The sequence below is a fragment of the Dendrobates tinctorius genome, unplaced genomic scaffold (assembly GCF_039654945.1).
Source record: "Dendrobates tinctorius isolate UK_male_01 unplaced genomic scaffold, ASM3965494v1 ptg000065l, whole genome shotgun sequence".
NCBI classification, from domain to species: Eukaryota; Metazoa; Chordata; class Amphibia; order Anura; family Dendrobatidae; genus Dendrobates; species Dendrobates tinctorius.
In genome coordinates this window covers 703,755-722,652 of record NW_027361733.1, presented here as the reverse complement: position 1 = coordinate 722,652, position 18,898 = coordinate 703,755, and the positions used below count along the sequence as shown (strand labels likewise).

Genomic DNA, 18,898 nt, shown 5'->3' with positions numbered 1-18,898 from the left:
CACCTGCATTACAATTATCTGCACCTGCTCATACTGCCAACAGACAAACACAGTCACCATATGCACCATTAATCAGACAGATCAGAGAAATGACAGTGAAGGAAACAGAGTCAAGGGATAGAATTCCAAGGTCTTTTAAAAAGGACACTGGTCTTCTCCCATCTCCTTCATCTTTCTGACAATCACAGACTATTCCTGTACCACATCCATTGGAATTTGTGACTCGAGTTACATTGGATGACTGTGCAAGACCATTTATCAAAGTAAGTTTAGCAGGCCAGAATGTTGTATTTCTTATTGACACAGGAGCTCAGTTAAGTGTTACAAACCTTGATTTGAAGCTAAACCCAGATTCACCAGTTTGTACAATTGTCGGTTTCAGTGGAAAAGGTGGAACTAAAGCAACCTTAGTTCCCAATGTGATTTTGGAAATACCTAGTTCTTTCAAAACAGAAATTGACATCTGGTATTGTCGTGATTCTGAAAATATACTTGGCACAGATTTTATGCAGAAATTCGGATGGGTAGTTGACCTAGGAAATCAAGTGATCTGGAAAGATTCCAATGGTTGTAAACCGGTAGTCATTGATCCTAATGATTATAGCCATGTTGGAAGTATTTGCTTGAATGATGTGGTGTCATCTGACCATTTGTGGCCTGACACTAATGATGACAAGGTATTGACAGAAATTGTACAGCTTTTTCCTTCTCTTTGGGCTCAGTTCAGGAATCAGGTTGGAACAATGAAGGACGTTATCGTGAATGTGGAGGGGCGTGATCCCCTGCCACAGCGTCAGTATAAATTGCCTCCAGAATCAATTGACTCTATGTCAAAGATCATACAGGAATTGTTAGATCAAGGTGTTATCCGAAAGGCTAATTCTGTAAGTAACAATCCTTTGTGGTGTGTTTTGAAATCTGATGGTTCTTATCGAATGATATTGGATTTACGGATGTTCAATAAGCATACACCCAATGTCGCACCAATTGTGGCAGATACTCATGACACGATGGCAAGGTTAAATGCAAAGGCCAAATACTTCTCTGTACTGGACATTAGCAATGGTTTTTCCAGTATACCTCTTGAAAAGAGTTGTCAGTATAAGTTTGCATTTACTTTCTTGGACGAGCAATATCTGTTTTGCAGGTTACCTCAAGGAGCACATTTGTCACCTAGTGTTTTTCATCAGGCATTGGCAAAGGTATTATCCAGATTTTCGAGGCCTGATTGCATTCTGCAATATGTGGATGATATTTTATTGTCTACAGAGGATAAAGAGACACATGTTTCTCTTCTGACAGAATTGTTTGAGTTGCTGCATGATGCAGGGTTGAAATTGAACACCAAAAAGGTCAAATTAATGCAGACTGAGGTCAGATTTTTAGGGGTGCTGTTGAGTCCAGGAAAAAGGCAGCCACTGCAGGAAAGAATTGAGGCAATTGCTTCCCTACCAATTCCGACATCACACAAGGCATTGAGACATTTTTTAGGTCTTATGAATTATTCAAGGGATTTCATTGAGAATTTTGCAGATAAGGCCAGATCTTTATATGATCTTTTGAAAGGTGAAAACAGTGATTACTTTGGTCCTTGGGGTGATGAACAGCAAACCTCATTTGAACAATTGAAAATGAATTTACAAAATGCACCTGCTTTGTCCACAGTAGATCCTTCGGCTCCATTTGCTTTGCAAGTGCATACATCAGGAACATCTGTTTCTGCTGTATTACTGCAATTACAGGGAGAAGAGTGGAGAATTTTGGGCTATTTTTCAAAACTTCTCTCACCTGTTGAAAAAGGTTTTGAGACCTGTGCAAGACACTTGGTAGGTGTGTACTTTGCAGTCAAAGCAACCGAACATATTGTCGGGTTCAACAAAATCATTTTGCAAACTCCTCACTCTACACTAAAACTTCTCTTTGAGAATAATATCCCAGGTGTGTCACATCAGAGATTTGCTCATTGGTTATTGTCATTGTCTCCCAAACAAATTGAGGTAGATTACAAGGCCAAATATGTTCTTCCTCAGCTGATGCAATATGAAGGACAAACTCATGATTGTTTACAGTCTTTTCAGGATCCAAGTCCATCACTTTTCAGACGGAAAGCAGAGGTAACAGACGAACCAATTTTTGTAGATGGTTCCAGATTCTATTCAGATGGGCACTATTATTCAGGATATGCCATTTTTTATCCCAAAAGAGGACAGGTTGTGAAGCACAAATTATCGAGTCATTTTTCAGCTCAAAGAGCAGAGCTAGAAGCAGTAAAAATGGTACTACAGCTGAATGAAGCAGATGATCAGTGTCCCATTGTGATCTACAGCGATAGCTCTTATGTTGTAAGATCACTGACAGATTACTTGTCAGTTTGGGAAAAAAGAGGCTATGTAGATTCATCTAATAAGACTCTTGTTCACAGTGACACACTGAAGACAATTTTCAGGATAGCATCAAAAAACCCTAATGGTTTTGCTATTGTCAAGGTTCCGGCCCATAAAAAATCTGATGATGAATTATCTGTTGGAAATGCAACCGCAGATATGCTAGCCAAAGAGGCAGCCCTGACAGGAGAAGAGGTGTTTGAACCTGAACCTCTCGAGGTTTCAGCAGTTCAAAGAACAGACACGCATATCCCTTCTTTTGCGGAAGAACAAGGAAAAGACTCATCTCTTGTTGCTTCCCGGGTTGATCCAAAACCTCCCTTTGTTTGTGAAAACGGGGTTTTGTGTCATGACTTAAAATGGGAGTTGCGTCCTGTTGTCCCAAGACATCTACAGGTTGAGTTCACAAAATACAATCATGAAAGTTTGGGTCATTTGGGCCAACAAAAATTGTTAGGCATTCTCAGAGAGAAATTTTACTGGGAAAAGATGGAAGAGACAGTGCAAAGTGTTGTTCAATCATGTCTCATTTGTGCCCAAATTAATCCAAGACCAAAAGGACAGAAACCGCCACTACTCCGAATCGCACCTGCAGATGGTCCATGGTCTACATTACAAATCGACTACATTGGACCGTTACCATCAGGTAAAAATGGTCTCAGGTATGCATTGGTTGTGGTAGATGTTTTTTCTAAGTGGGTTGAAATTTTACCTGTCAGGAAAGATGATGCTTTGTCTACAGCTAAAGCATTAGTTAATCATGTCTTTTGTACTTGGGGGATCCCAAGAATGATCACCTCTGATCGAGGAAGTCACTTTACAGGAAAAATCATGCAAGCCGTTTGTGCTATTCTAGGGGTACGACAGCAGTTTCATGTACCCTACCATCCACAGTCTGCTGGTATTGTGGAAAGGATGAATAGAACAATAAAATCCAGAATTGCCAAGATGTTATTGGACAAAGGCAATACTTGGGTTGATGCAGTACCTTTTGTACTGTTGAGTGTAAGAGGAACAACCTCTGCCACAACTCAGTTTACTCCTTTTGATTTACTCCTTTTGAACTGATGACAGGAAGAAAAATGCCATTGATTTTTCCTCATGAACCATTTTTGTCTACACCACAAAAAGATGCTGTTGCAAGGTCCAAATGGTTGCAATTGTTGCAGGAAAATTTGAAAACGATTCTTCCACATGCTGCATCAAGAATGCAGAGAATGGAGCCACCATATGTATCCAAATTCAAGAAAGGGGCTCTAGTGATGGATAAAACTTTCAGGAAGAATGGACCTTGGGAAAGTAATTGGGAAGGTCCCTTTGAAATTATCGAAACCATGGGACAAGTGATGATTCTTGTGCAACGAGCATCTAAGGTGGTTAAAAATACCCGCAGACAACAAAAATTGTGGGTACATGTTGATCAATGCAAACTGTATATTGCAAAATAATGATACTGCATTTCTTTTAGGAAGAAATGGATTCCAATAAGAACTGGAATACGAAACTCCACGTCCTTGATGGAAGGGATTCAACACCAATCCTTCAGGAGAAAAAGAAATTTCCCAGGAAAAGCTACTATCTGATGGGAATCACATTTCTGCTGTTTTGTACTGTTTCAACTGTGTTCTACGCTGAAGATATTTCACACCATGGAACAAATACTAGTGAAGTGAAGGAACTTTTCAAAGGAACTTTACATCCAAGGAAACCAAGAGGAACGAATCTACAAAGCTTAATAGATGAGGACATACCGGACGATTCAGTAGATATTACTGGAAACATTTGCATGGGTTTTGGTGCAAAATGCTGTATTGAGCTACACTTCATACATGACACTAACATAATATTACATGCTGCCACAGGACCTAAGACGAAGTTCACACAGTTACAAGGAGATTATATACACAATAATAAGACAGGCACATGGGAATGCAGTCCTACAGATGTTTTATTCTGGAATATAGAGATAAAAGGTGAAGAGAAAGCTGAGTGGTCAGGCGATATTACAAATGATATGATCACAAAAGGGAAAGTTGAAACATCCAAGACAGATGCTTGGTTAAAGACACAACTTTTTGGGAAAGTTTTAGATCCTTCATTTCTTTCTATTACAGAAGGAGACGAGGATTGGGTAAAAACATGGAATTTTCAGATAACCAGAGAACCAGTACAAGTACAGGTATCTGTAGTTTTTACAGTTTCAAATACTATAGCTCCAGAAGTAAGGGTTACACCACAAGCAGTATATAGTCAAGAAAATGTCTCCTTTATTACTAAAATGCAGCACGAGGTTAGAGCTACCTTCAGAATCTTTGTTAATATGGACCAAAGATAAATCATTTTTGGGAAGTTTTTCAAATGGTCCAACAAATGTTATACACAGAGGTCAATCCGGTAACGTGAGATGGTTAAATAAGGATTTTATTTTTTCTGTAGATAATCCATCTCCTAAGGATTCTGGACTTTACCAATGTTGCATTTTAACGAAATATAACTACAAACAATGTAGAGATGTAAAGGTAAATATATGGTCAGCAGTAGATAATGTATGCACACAGACAAGATTTCAACCATCTACTCCTTTTCAGATCAATCAGTTCCAAACTAAACCTCTGTTACGAGATGGAGTGTTTCTGACCATGGTATGGACTTTTAACATGTCTAACTGGAAAATCTCTTCTAGATATCCCCAGTGTCAACCACATCTCACTAACATGGAGATGGGAATAGAACAATGGTTTGGGAAAAGAACTTCAACACAGGTTAGAAGTAAGAGGGGAGTGTTAGAAGGTATTTTGGGGGGATTAGGAACAGTAGGAAGTTTAATTAACACTATGGACATTCATACACTTAAATCAGATCTGGAAAATATTGGGTATATTGGAGGAAAAGGGGTAAAGATTCAGAAAAGCTTGAATCAAGTCCTTGAAAAGATGGTTTTGAACACTGCTACTGTATTGGGATCTTCTGTATCACATCTTCAAGATGCTACTTTAGCTTTAATGGAAAGTGAACAGGAATCTCAAGTGGCCAAAACATGTCTAGAAATTCAGATTGAATATTCCACCAATCTGAAAATGATTGCACAAGCCTTACAAAGTGGAATTACCCCTTTAGGGCTAATAAGAAATTTGCCCATAGAATATAACTTTGCGTTAAACCATACAGATTTGTGGGTAAATAAGTGGTTAGGATGTGAACAGAACATTTGTGTAGGAACATCATTGATTCCAGTGTCAGGAAGAGAAGAAACCCTGGTTCCTATAGGTGTTCTGGGATTTCCTGTCAGCCCTACACAATTGTTATATTATCAATTACAGTACACAGATTTTGCATTTGATGGTACAAACATTGAACAATTAGACATTTCGTCATGCTTAAATTTTGTTTCCAAGGTAATGTGTCTACCTGGACAGGATAAAGTCATTTATCATTCATGTTTCCATAATCATACTTCTTGTCATGCCAGAGTTGAGAATGTCCACACGATACATAACTTGGTGACACCAGTAAGCGCTAACAAAACTTGTTTCCAAGTCATGTCAGGAAAAGAAGCAGTTTCTGCATTCTTCTCATCTTGTGTACATGTCAGATTTTCGACAATGGGTTTATATTGTATTGAGGGAAATGTTAAAACTCTCACAAAGAGGGAAGGAAGTATTAATATTACGTCAATAAGCTCAAGACGTCTGAAAATCCTTCCGATCCAGTTCAATTTGTCACAAGTCAATAAATTCCCTTGGGATTTGTGGACAAATGAGATAAAGAAAGACAAGGGTTTATTGAATCTGCTGACAAAACAATTAAAAGAAGCTGAAATTGTATTTAGACATGAACAAGGTAATCTAAATGATATTGAACATGAATGGATGAGTATGTCAGGCTCATCTTGGTGGAGAAATTTAGGAAAATCTGTAACTAGTTGGTCACAGTCTTCAGCGAAAATGGCAGCAGGAAATGTATTGTCTAATCCGATTGTTATTTTATTTATCATAGTTTTGCTGTGTATAATATATCAAATAATTATTATGTGTAAAATTAGGAGAATTTATAAGAATATAAAGATAGAAATGAAAAAGGAAGATGATATTTTAAGAGATGTTAAAACGAAAAAATATAACTCTCTGATCTAATTTTTGTTTTTACAATAGGTTTGAAAATTCAGATGACATTCAGGGCAGATGGTGATACAAGGTTTTCAGAATAAAGAATGAATGTGATACGAATGGTGAGAGAATGAGTTAGGATTGATTATGATATGTCTCAAATCATAATCAGGGGGGACTGTAAAATATCAGTATTTCTATAATAAAAAATATATAGATTAATTCTCTCATACAGAATAGCTAACAGGCTTTGCTTACTTTAGAGAAGTGACTGACTTATTCTGAGTGCCTTGGCTCACACAGCTGTCTCTCTTGTCAAATGTATAGGTCAAAATAGTCAAAGCTGTCAAAATGTGACTATTTAGAGATAATGAATGGTTCTAAAGATCTCAGACTTTAGGCTTAAATATCTCAGACTAAGGTAATGCATAAATAACTGTATGCATATTGTTAAAATAACTACGGTTCACTTAATATGGAAGAAGTTATGAACATAGTGGCAAGCCACCATATGTGGTTGTAGTTTATAGGTCAGAATAGTATATAAAGCCGGCCTAACTCTTGTTCAGGAGATCTCATATCCCTTGAGACTCTCGAACACCCGGACAGCTGCTCAAGACTATATGTAAGAACAATGCTCGTTTCCTCTTCAAATAATTATTGCATGTCATGAACTTACTTTTCTTCATTTTTGTAATCACTTTTTGAAATGAACAATTAAAAACAAGATTTATTTTATCCTCAATTCAACATTGCCTTTACTTTTGATTCTCAACCGTGCAAGAAGATATATATATATATATATTTTTCTACAACCATATGGCGATACTATCCAGCATCACCATTATCCTGCTCCACCATCTGAACTGAACAGCAGGTATCCGACCCACTGATCTCACCACCTTCTTTCCTCCTCGAAGGGCCAATCTTTGTGAGGTGCACTGCCTTCTAACTCATCACTGTCCCCACCATCCTCCCAACGACTCTTGTTTGCACCTCTATCTTCATCTGAGCTGAAGTCCTCAATGTTCTCAGGATCAGACAGGTGCTCAGGGCTATCAACATTGGAAATATGCGCATCGCTCTCTGCGGCGTCCATAGCCTCATTGAAGGCCATCATATCAGGCAGCCCCGACTGCACCTCTGCCGCTGCCTTCCAAAACTCCTTCTCTTCCCTCCTCCACTCCTTTTCCTTCTTATTTTTCTTTTTTACTTCCTCCTTTTCCTCCACCAAATAGCACGGCCTCAGGCTCACACTCTCTGGTTCTTCAGAGGGAGTAGCCCTGCTTGCACTCCACCTCCTCCCCTCTGCCTTCTCCTTCTCCAATCTTGCAAGCTCCTTCACCACCTTCGCCCTTTCCCTCCTTGCCAACTCCTCCTTCTGTTACTTGTCTGTCTGCCCAGGTGTACACCGGGTACAGTTTTTGTACACATGCTCACTGCTACCACATACGTCACAGGTCTTAGGCACTGGACGCTGACCGGCCACGTGACCCTCCTGCTTACCATTCCGGCAGCACTGTCCCTTCTTGCGTGCCGCCTGCACGTGTCCAAAAGAAAAACATTTTCTACAGAACAGGGGCTGCCCAGGGTAGTGGAGAAACCCTCTGTGTCCAGCAACAGAAAAATTGGCTGGATGGTATCTGAAGCCCCTCACACTGCCAAGATCCTTTCTCAGCTTTACCTGGAATTTGTACTTACAATTGAAAATTCCAAGTATATTTACTTGCCTCTCTCCCTTTCGTACATATTCACAATACTGGGAGAGGAAACTTTCCAGCAAGGCAGGATCTGTAAATGAGTTATATACAGTCACAATTATGTCCTTCTCCTGTAGCCCAACAAATGCTCCCAATGAACTCCTCGCAGGCAGGGGTCATCAGCATGGCTCCGGAACCACTCAAAGACGTTCAAGCACACATTCAGGTCCATAAAAGTCACATCATAATTACCTTGGAAAGGAAATTCGTTGCAACTGAAAATGTCAGCACAGCTTGCTCCAGCTTTTTCTTCAATCAGATCTCTGATGACAAAGACCATGGTGTTCTTATTTCCATCATTGGGATACACGGACACACGGATTGTGTTCTTCACGTACACCATCTTGATACTGTTGGTACAGAATAACACAGAGTAATAGAAAAAAAAGCACAAAGTTCGTCACCAAGGACACGGCCTTTAGCCGGGGGATCGCAGCCCGTTGCAAGGGGACTAAGCCAACTCCCTTATAGCAGCAGGGGAGTGAAGTCCCACCAGAGGTGAGACAATCCCCCCAGGCCAAGGAGCTGAGTACCCTAAACACCTTCAGTCAAAACCAGGTGGGAAACTGCACCTGATCTTAGCCAAAAGGCCGAGAAGCGATAACTAGGAATGGTTTGCCGCTTGCAATGCCACATGGCCTAAGAAAGACACCAGTTGTGGAGAACGAGCCATAGCCTACACTCAGGAATATATTTGAACCAAGTCTGGGCGCATAACGAAATCACTGTTCAGCTGCTTTTTTCTTTTCCCTGGATTCTATGCGCTTTTAATTTGCATAGGCCAACCCCTTTTTAAGGCCACCCTCCCCTCTTGTTCAAATGCGCTTCAATACTAGGAAAGTACTTGGCCATCATTATTGTGGTATCAGGCATGAAGCAGCAACAATATCTCTGATAGGACTATTCCTCCTGATGAACCGCTACGGCGGGGAAACGCGTTGAGGGTCCCCCATGAGACATGATAAGTGACCTTTTTATCATTTGGTTATTGTATTTGAGGATGTTTATCTCTCCAAGTGAGAATAGCTGCTGATTTGGCCTTTTTTGAGGTCATTCTATCTTTGTGGGTCACATGATATCATGATATGGTAAATGTTTTTATTGCTGTATTATTTGTTTGGTCTGCATAAGTCCTAGGGCATTCTGATTTCTTCATTACTGCTCTATCCTGGAAATTGTTTTCCCCTCTGTGATATTAGGGATCACTAGGGAAGCGAGGGATAGTCCTCGTTGAGTGGGGGCGCCAACATCGTACTATTAGGGTGCCAACCTCCACGGATAGGAAGGTATCAGTCAGGCCTTAATGTAGGGCTATGCAGCACCTTATACTAGGTCTAATTTTTGACATTTTTTCAACGTCACTGGGAAGGTGTGTTTTATGATCATTAATAAAATTGTGTTTTTTAAGGGGATTTTTATGTACACTAATACTAGGAAAGAGGCAAGAGGAACACTGCTTCTACACCTCTCTACCCTCCCTAAAAGAATTGTCTTGCCTTAACTCTCCTGGTGCTGTATATTGTAACCAGCGAGTGAGCATATCCCCCCACCTGTCTGCTGAGGCTCCTTCAGCAGACTGAAGCTGACTACTACTGCACAGCTGGTATAAACTCTGGACTGCCCATTGTGACACATGGTCCCATTGTTCCAGTGATCCATTGAGACACGTCAAAGTGTTCCATGAATGGAACACATCCTATCATAGTGTTCCATGAATGGAACACATCCTATTTACTGCAGCCAAGCAGCGCACAGAGTTGCTACAAGCCACTAGAAAACTCTCAGACAGGTGGACGTAGGCCGAACATTCAAATAACACGCCAGATAAATTGCTTCTTTTCCATTAAATTCATATATGAATTAATTCAAAATTTAACAGTAAATTTAAAAATTGAAAAGTTGGCAGGCCACAAGAGGGGGACAATGTTTCAAAAATGACACATCATTGCATGAGGGATGTGGTAGGAATTGAATGCTTGAATTAAGGCTGGGGAAGTACTGAGGGCAAGGGCTGCTGGCCTTGTAGCAGGTAGGTGTGCAGAAATGTAGCTATCCAAAGCGAAACACATTACTGCAGCTTATCACACCTGTACCTACCAAGCAGCAAAGGCCAAGACAGATCATTATTTAAATGACAGATCAAATGCAGTGCAATGCCTTCCATATAGAGGTGAATAAAACTAGCTGTAGCAGAGTTGGTCAAGTTAAATCAAAGCAAAGGAATGGGAAATGTGCAACTTGGACTAAGAAAAACTAATTGCAGAGCAACTACATATGAAAAAAGCATTCAAATAATGCTTTGAAAACACTAATTGAGTGGATTTCAATTCAATCTGTCTTTGGAAACCGCTTAAGAGAGTGAGTGCACCTTTTCCAGAGTTACTGCAGGACTGGGATGATGCATACAGTGGACAGAGCAAGCTCTTTCTCCATCTGCCTGTTCTAAAAATCTATTTAATATATGGTCTCCAGATAGGGGACTGATAAGAACAGATTGAGGTTTCAACAAAATTTTATTTTAACATAAGACATATAACAAAATGGTCAAAAAGAAACCTTTTGTGTACGAAAAAACAACTATTTACAATAATAAGATACAAACATGAACAATTTAGTGTGAAACAGAATTCCACATATAAAAACACCATCTGCGACTTGCTTCCTTTTCCCCCACCTCTTTCACATCCTTCAAATAATAAACATTTCACTAAAAGCCAATTTAATGCAATCAATTACAGAAATGGTGTCCTGATTAAAGAGTAAAATATTTCTCGCCTTTCATATTGCACTTTTGGCACAGTGTATCATACACCAACAAATTTTAAACTGATGTGCAGTGGGGCAATTATAAAGTCCATATAAAACATACTCATAGCAAAAGTCTTTTAGCCCGCAAACCCATTTTAAAATTATCCCCAGTCTCCTCCAAAGCTCTTGTGCCAACTAGCAGTTCCAAAAAAGGTGCATTATTGTCTCATTACTGCAAGAGTCTCTTGGGCACTTTGCCCACGCCACCAGACCTCTCCTGTGCTGGAAGTCTCTGGTTGGGAGGCACTGGTGGGCAGACATTCAGGCGAGGTCTTTATGGACATTTGCCAAGAACTTCCCAAAAAGGTTCCTCCAAACACGCTTGGATACGCTCCATGAAAAGTTGCTTACAGGAGACACTCCATCCTCTCTTCTCAGATGAACTATCAATTTTTTCCGGTCCAGAAGGAGATCTGCATCCAAGTCTTTTAAATTATGAGTCTTTATTACTTTTTCTAAAACAATAAACTGCTTTGGCGGGCATAATAAAATGAGTGCTGACAAACATGGCCTAAACCATATTTTAAAGATAAAACCACAAGTATATTTTAAAAACAGACTAAAAGTAGTGTTAGTATTAAAAGCCTTGAAACAGAAAAAAAAAATTATATGCAAATGCAAATCAGGGACATCTTTTCCAACATTTTGTTGTTTTTTGTACATTTCAATTCGCCTCAACTTTTCCATTTATGATCCCCAACTGAACTTAAAAATACGAGTTAATTTTTTTAACATTAAATCAGAAGGAGGATACACCATAGCAATATAAAGCATCATAGGCAACAAAACCGACTTAATAATTAAAACTTTCCCTTCAATTGACAGGCATCTTAAATTCCAGAAGGAGAGTTTTTTCACCATTTTGCTCTGCACCTCCTCCCAGCTCACTTGTCTGTCATTTTCAGCATCAAATACAATACTCAGTTTTCACATTGTCATGTTTCCGTTTCACTCCTGGTAGGTCGTTTATATCCCAGGAACCAAAAATCAAACATTCAGTTTTAATAAAATTCATTTTAAAACCTGAAGCTGTCTAAAACAATTGGTGCACATTACCACTCGCTGGAGTGAAGCAGGCTCTGTACAGATGGCATTGACATCGTCCATGTAGCCAAACACTTTGACCTGGGTAGGAACCCCCCGGACTACCTTATCTTTCCGGATCATACACAACAGGGGCTCCATAGCGCAAGTAAAAAGAATTGGGGACAATGGACACCCCTGCTTCACTCCAGATTCCAGCGGGATAAAATCTGTTAAAAAACCATTGATAGAAATTTTGGATAACACATTATTGTACAAACTCTTAATACGAGATAAAAACAAATCTGGGATCTCCATTTGTTTTAAAACTTTGAAAAGGCATTTGACAGGGTGTCGCATGAGTATCTTTTTAAAGTCCAATGCCAACAGGGCCAGGCTTTGACCTCTGTCCCTAGAGTACCATATTGCATCTCTAATATTTAAAATCTCTGCAATATTCCTCCCTGGTACTCCACATACTTGTTCTGGTTGTATTAATTTACTAATCACAGTTTTAAAATGACAGGCAAAAATTTTAGCTAAATCTTTATAATCCATGTTGAGGAGGGTGATAGGCCTCCAATTCTTGAGGTCATCACGAGCGCCCTTTTTCTTATAAATTAAGGACACTATCGCCCTCCTCCATGACCTAGGCAGCTTTTCACACATGAAAACCTCTTTAAAAAGTGCTAAAGAATCCTCCTTTATAACATCCCAAAAAGTTAAGTGAAATTCTACGGGTAGACCTTCAGCTCCTGGGGCTTTCCCTTTTGAAAAACTTATAAAAACACTAAAAAGTTCTTCCATGTTAATATCTCCTATTAAAAATCCCTGGTCCACAGAACTTAACTTAAAATCAAGGACATTAAGAGCATCTTGTAAAAAACCACTGTTTACACTTTTTTTTTTACTAAAAAGGTCTCTATAAAAATTAAAAGCCACCTTCTTCATACCTTGTGTAGTGGTCTCTCCATCTAGACAGGCGATCATCTCTTTTCTCACATGCACTTCTCCCATTCTTCTAATTGTTGCACTTTAGAGTTAAAAATTATTTCTTTACCTTTCTGTTCTAGGCACAATTGTATTTCAGTTTTTAGGCTTGCAATGTCATCCTCCACCTCCAGTCCTATCTCTTTAAACTTACGGAGAGTCTGCTGTCTCATTCAAATTTGAATAAATCTGCTTTTTTAGCCCCGCCTTTCTCTTTCCTGCCCTGATAAAAAGAATCTTATTTTATCTTTTATCTTTTCCCACCAAGATAGCATTCCAATATATGGGGGCTTTAACTCTCTCCATTCCTGGTAAGCATTACAGAAATCTGACCTTACCTGGGGGTCCTCTAGCAGATGTGCCCCCAGACACCACCTCCACCTATTTACCCTCTGCTCCCCCTAATACTTAATCTCTAATTTTAAAATTTTATGGTCAGAGAATAAATTAGGCATTAAAACAAATTCCACAGAGCTAAAATCCTCAGATAAAAATATAAAATCGATCCTGGAGGCCACTCCCCAACCGGACCACGTAAATCCCGGGTCCGTCGGCGAGAGCGACCTCCAGGCATCGCACAACTTAAAATCAGTCTGCAAATGATTAAGTAAAAAGCAAGACTTATCTAACTTGCGGATTGGATCACCTCCTCCTCGGCGCTCGTTCACACTGATACAGTTAAAATCCTCAGCTACCAAGAGAGATGACCCTACACAGAAGACCGGTAAAATTTCAAATAATTGTATACGTTCCTGTTTGTCTGGTGGGGCGTACACATTAATAACACGGAAATTAAAATTATTAAAACATAAATGCACTAGGATAGCTCTGCCAGGCACAATCTCAGTGACAGAAGAGATCATGATGTTATTACCTCGGCAGAGCAGACCCACACCAGCAGACTAGTTTTCATTCGATCCGGACCACACAGAGGGCCCTAATTTCCAATCCTTTTTCAGTTCGTCATACCAGATTCCATGTTGCAGACCACATTCTTGTAAAAAATATTAATCGAACTCCAGAGTCTCGAAAAAGTTACAGAGCAGCCCTGCGGACAGGGTTCTTTAGGGATTTCACATTTAGCGAGAGACACCTTATGGATGGCATTTATGTTACGGGGGGAGGGACTGATCCATAATATCTTCTATGAAATCATCCAACCTCCCAGGCAACGGGGTAAAGGAGGCGATGTTTCGGGGATCTGAAGAACCAGTTAGTGGATACCCCGTGGAGTCTACATTCAGCCACATGTCTCCGCTGGCAAGGCACACATCTGGTGACTCCAGGTTAGTCTCTGGAGAAGCATCTGCTCTTGTCTTCTTTCCACAAGGCTCAAGCAATTCACTCATACAATCCTCTTCTACAACAGCTACGTGACCTCTTGCTTCCTGGGGGTCCTCTGGATCTGATGTATTGGCCTCATCACCTGTTGGAGAAAAAAACTAATGTTCTGCTGGCTTGAATCCCTGGGAATAACTGGGGTCTTCATCACAGTGCCCCCCACCGCCAACATAGTGGGGGCGCTCTGCTCCAAAACACACCAGCCTTAGGGACCATCGACACAGAGGTCCTCCCCCCAATAGGAGAGTCCCCCTACTCTGGTCTTTTGGGTTGTCCGCCCTCCACCTGTGACTTCGACACAGGAGGGCCTCCCTGAGGGCCACCACACTCCTGCTCGATCCCCTCCATCTCCTTCTCTACACCCTTGGCCTTCCTAGCCGCCTCCTCTGCTGTAGGAACAGTAGGACTTGGCTCAGGCCTTACAACAGTCAATGGGGTATCCAGCTTAGAATGAACTGGGGCATGAGCTGGTTCCTGTGTAGGAAAGGGTCGCTCAGCCGCCTTTGCATATGTTCGGACATTGGTCCTATGTTTGCATCCCCAGAACATGTGACCATCCTCACCACAAAGGTTGCAAGCTTTCTTCTGAGGGCAATCCTCCATTAAGTGTCCAACTTGGCTACTGTTATGAATGGGTCGCCGTGGAGAAAAAAAACAACACAAGCAAAGTCTCAGAAAACCAGAGAGGTTGGTAACTATGCTGACTGCAGATACCTGATCCTAACCACGCAACTAGCAGCAGTCATGGAGCGTTCCTACGATGGTCCTAGATGCCACGTCACAACCGGAGAGCTAAATAAGCCTAAAGCAGGAAAAGAGGAAAACTAACTGCCCCAGAGCAGACCCCAAAGGAAAGACAGCCCCCCACATGTATTGACGGTGAAACAAGATGAAAACACAAAGGCAGGAAAATAGGCTGAGCAAACTATGGGGCCAAACTAACTAGAAAGGACAGGAAAGGAAAGACACTGTCTGCAATCTGCCAAAAACCCAACCAAAAATAATGTCCAACACTTGTGATAGCAAAATTAACCCTGAAGTTACTAGACTTCTCCCACTATATCAGCACTTTGAAATATTCTGAGACATAGCAAAAAGAGGCCAATCTAATAAGGGACAAAAAAGGCAAATTGGCAAATACAGATAAATAAGAATGGAAATTCAGCATAGCCCAGCCGGGTTGAATGACCACACAAAAAACTGAATTGACCAACAAGAGCAAGTATGAACATTAGCAAAAACAAACTTAACTTGAGAAGACTGGAACAGAGCTGCAGTCCAAGACCTGAGAAGCAGACTGAATCACCAGCACCAGGATAGGGCGTCGGCTGTCTTATATCCAGTCTGATACTCCAGAGATCCAATCGTTATCCTCCTCATCAGGTGGCAGATCACTGCCATTTAAACCAACCTCACTACCTCCTGTCACCACCAGAGGGAGAACGGAAGGAGAACTCTCAACTGGGGGAGCAGAAAATGAGCTCATAACAGTACCCCCCTTGAGGAGGGGTCACCGAACCCTCATCCATGCCACCAGGCCGATCAGTATGGGCCTGGTGAAAAGCACGAACCAATTTATTGGCATGAATATCAGAGGCAGAGACCCAAGAATTATCCTCCTGGCCATAACCCTTCCTTTTGACCAAGTACTGGAGTCTCCATCTAACCAAACGAGAATCCAATATTTTCTCTACCTCATATTCCACATTGCCTTTAACCAATACAGGGTCAGGAGGTACCGCCACAGGAACTACTGGCTCAACAAACCTCTTCAACAGTGATTTGTGAAATACGTTATGGATTTTGAACGTAACTGGAAGAGCCAATCGAAAAGAAACAGGATAAAGAATCTCCAAAATCCTATAAATCTTGGCTTAAATTTTGGAGATGCAACCTTCATATGAATATTCTTAGACGACAACCAAACCATATCACCCACTTTAAACCGGGGACCAATGGTCCTATGTCGGTTGGAAAAACTGTGGGCATTTTCCTGAGTGACAATTTATCCACCACTTGGTCCCCTATCTGCTGCATTCTCACAACCACAGTGTCCACACCTGGGCAGGATGAAGATTCCACTTGCCCTGAAGAGAATCGAGGATGAAACCCAAAATTACAGAAAAAGGGTGACATCAAAGTGACATAACTAGCTCTATTGCTCAGCGCAAATTCGGCCAAGGGCAAAAATGAAACCCAATCATCTTGATCAGCAGATATCAAAACATCTTAAATAAGACTCCAGGGTCTGGTTTGTTCTCTGTCTGCCCATTGGTCTGGGGATGAAACGCGGAGGAGAAGAATAACTGAATTCCCAGATTGGAACAAAAGGCTTTCCAAAATCTGGAAACAAACTGGACCCCTCTATCAGACACAATGTTCTCAGGATTCCCGTGTAACCGAAACACCTGTGGTAAAAACAAGGGTACCAACTCAGCGGAAGATGGCAACTTTGGGAGTGGTACAAGATGGACCATCTTCGAAAATCTATCACAAATAACCTAGATAAGTCATTCTCTGAGACATGAAGATCAGAAATAAAATCCATTGAGATATGGGTCCATGGGCTCTTGGGCACCGGCAGGGGCATCAGCAACCCACTAGAACGAGAACAGGGTTTAGACCGAGAACAAGTCCCACAGGACTGTAAAAAATTCCTGACATCACGAGATAAGGCAGGCCACCAAAACGACCGAGTCACCAAATCTCTGGTACCAAAAATACCTGGTTGACCAGCCAATGCGGAGCAATGGACTTAAGACATAACTCTCTTTCTCCACTGGTCAGGAACATACAATCTTCCCATAGGGCAAAGCTCAGGTTTATCCTCTTTAAATTCCTCCAGGGCGCATCTCAAATCGGGCGAAATGGCAGAAAGAACTACCCCCTCACCTAGGATAGTAGTGGGCTCGGTCACATTAAGAGAATCAGCAAAGAAACTCCTAGAAAGGGCGTCTGCCTTAACATTCTTAGTGCCCGGAAGAAAAGAGACAACAAAATTAAAACGCGTGAAAAACAAGGCCCATCTAGCCTGTCTAGGATTCAAGCGTTTGGCCGACTCCAGATAAATCAAATTCTTGTGATCGGTGAGGACCACAAATTGATGTCTAGCTCGCTCCAACCAATGTCTCCACTCCTCAAATGCCCATTTCATGGCCAACATTTCCCGATTCCCCACGTCATAGTTGCGTTCAGATGGGGAGAACTTTTGAGAAAAGAAGGCACAGGGATTCATCTTAGAAGTCACCGGGTCTTTTTGGGACAAAACAGCTCCTGCACCAATCTCAGAGGCGTCTACCTCCACTTGAAATGGAAGTGAGACATCAGGTTGCCGTAAAACTGAAGCTGAAGTAAATCGCTTAAGCTCCTGAAATGCTGAGACAGCCTCAGGAGACCAATTCAGCACATCAGCTCCCTTCTTGGTCAGATCAGTCAGTGGTTTGACAATACTAGAAAAATTACCTATAAACTTACAATAGAAATTAGCAAAACCCAAAAACTTCTGAAGAGCCTTCAAAGTAGGCTGAACCCAAGCATAAATGGCCTGTACCTTGGCCGGGTCCATTTCAATAGTCGTTGGGGATAAGATAAATCCAAAAAATGAAATCCTCTGTACACCAAAGAGACATTTCGATCCCTTAACAAACAGGGAATTCTCCCTCAAAATCCGAAAAACAGTCCAGACATGTTCCACATGGGAATCCCAATCACTAGAAAAGATCAAAATATCATCCAGATAAACGATCAAAAACTTAACCACAAAGACTCGGAAAATATTCATAAAGGATTGGAAGACAGAAGGGGCATCGGAGAGCCCAAAAGGCATCACCAGGTACTTCAAATGTCCCTCCGGAGTATTAAACGCCATCTTCCATTCATCCCCGTGCTTGATGCGAATAAGATTATACGCCCCCTGAGGTCAAGCTTAGTAAACCAGCAGGCACTCTTAACTCTGGAGAATAAATCAGACATCAGAGGTAACGGGTACTGATATTTAACAGTTATCTTGTTAAGGGAACGATAATGAATACACGGTCTAAATGAACCATCTTTCTTGGCCACAAAAAACCCCCCAGCACCTAAAGGTGATGAGGATGGTCTAATAGTACCCTTCTCCAACGACTCCTTAATATAGGATCGCATAGCATCATGTTCGGGTACAGATAAGTTAAAAAGCCGACCCTTGGGAAATTTACACCCAGGCATCAACTCAATTGCACAGTCATAACTCCTATGAGGGGGCAAAAACGCAGACTTACTCTCACTAAATACATCAGAGAATTCAGCCAGATAATCAGGAATATCATGAGACTGAGGAGAGATGGAGAAAACAGGAGCGTCCCTAAGAACACACTGACAACCCCAACTCACCGCAGACAGATTTCCAATCCAAAACTGGGTTATGAGTTTGCAACCAGGGGAACCCCAGAACAACAGCATCATGCAAATTATGCAGCACCAAAAAATTAACAATTTTCCTGGTGGT

The 18,898-nt window shown here is 41.2% G+C and overlaps 1 protein-coding gene, 1 non-coding gene and 1 pseudogene across 2 annotated transcripts in view; all 3 read right to left on the bottom strand.

Annotated features, from left to right (window-relative positions):
- The window catches only part of LOC141094652 (uncharacterized), an 803,576-nt gene that overhangs the window by 529,400 nt on the left and 255,278 nt on the right, over positions 1-18,898 (bottom strand). The gene's annotated exons all lie outside the window — the stretch shown is intronic.
- Positions 8,681-8,852, bottom strand: LOC141095034 (U2 spliceosomal RNA; annotated as a pseudogene).
- LOC141095024 (U2 spliceosomal RNA) lies at positions 10,608-10,806 on the bottom strand. The gene has a single exon (XR_012233257.1). It is a non-coding gene; the product is annotated as a U2 spliceosomal RNA (small nuclear RNA).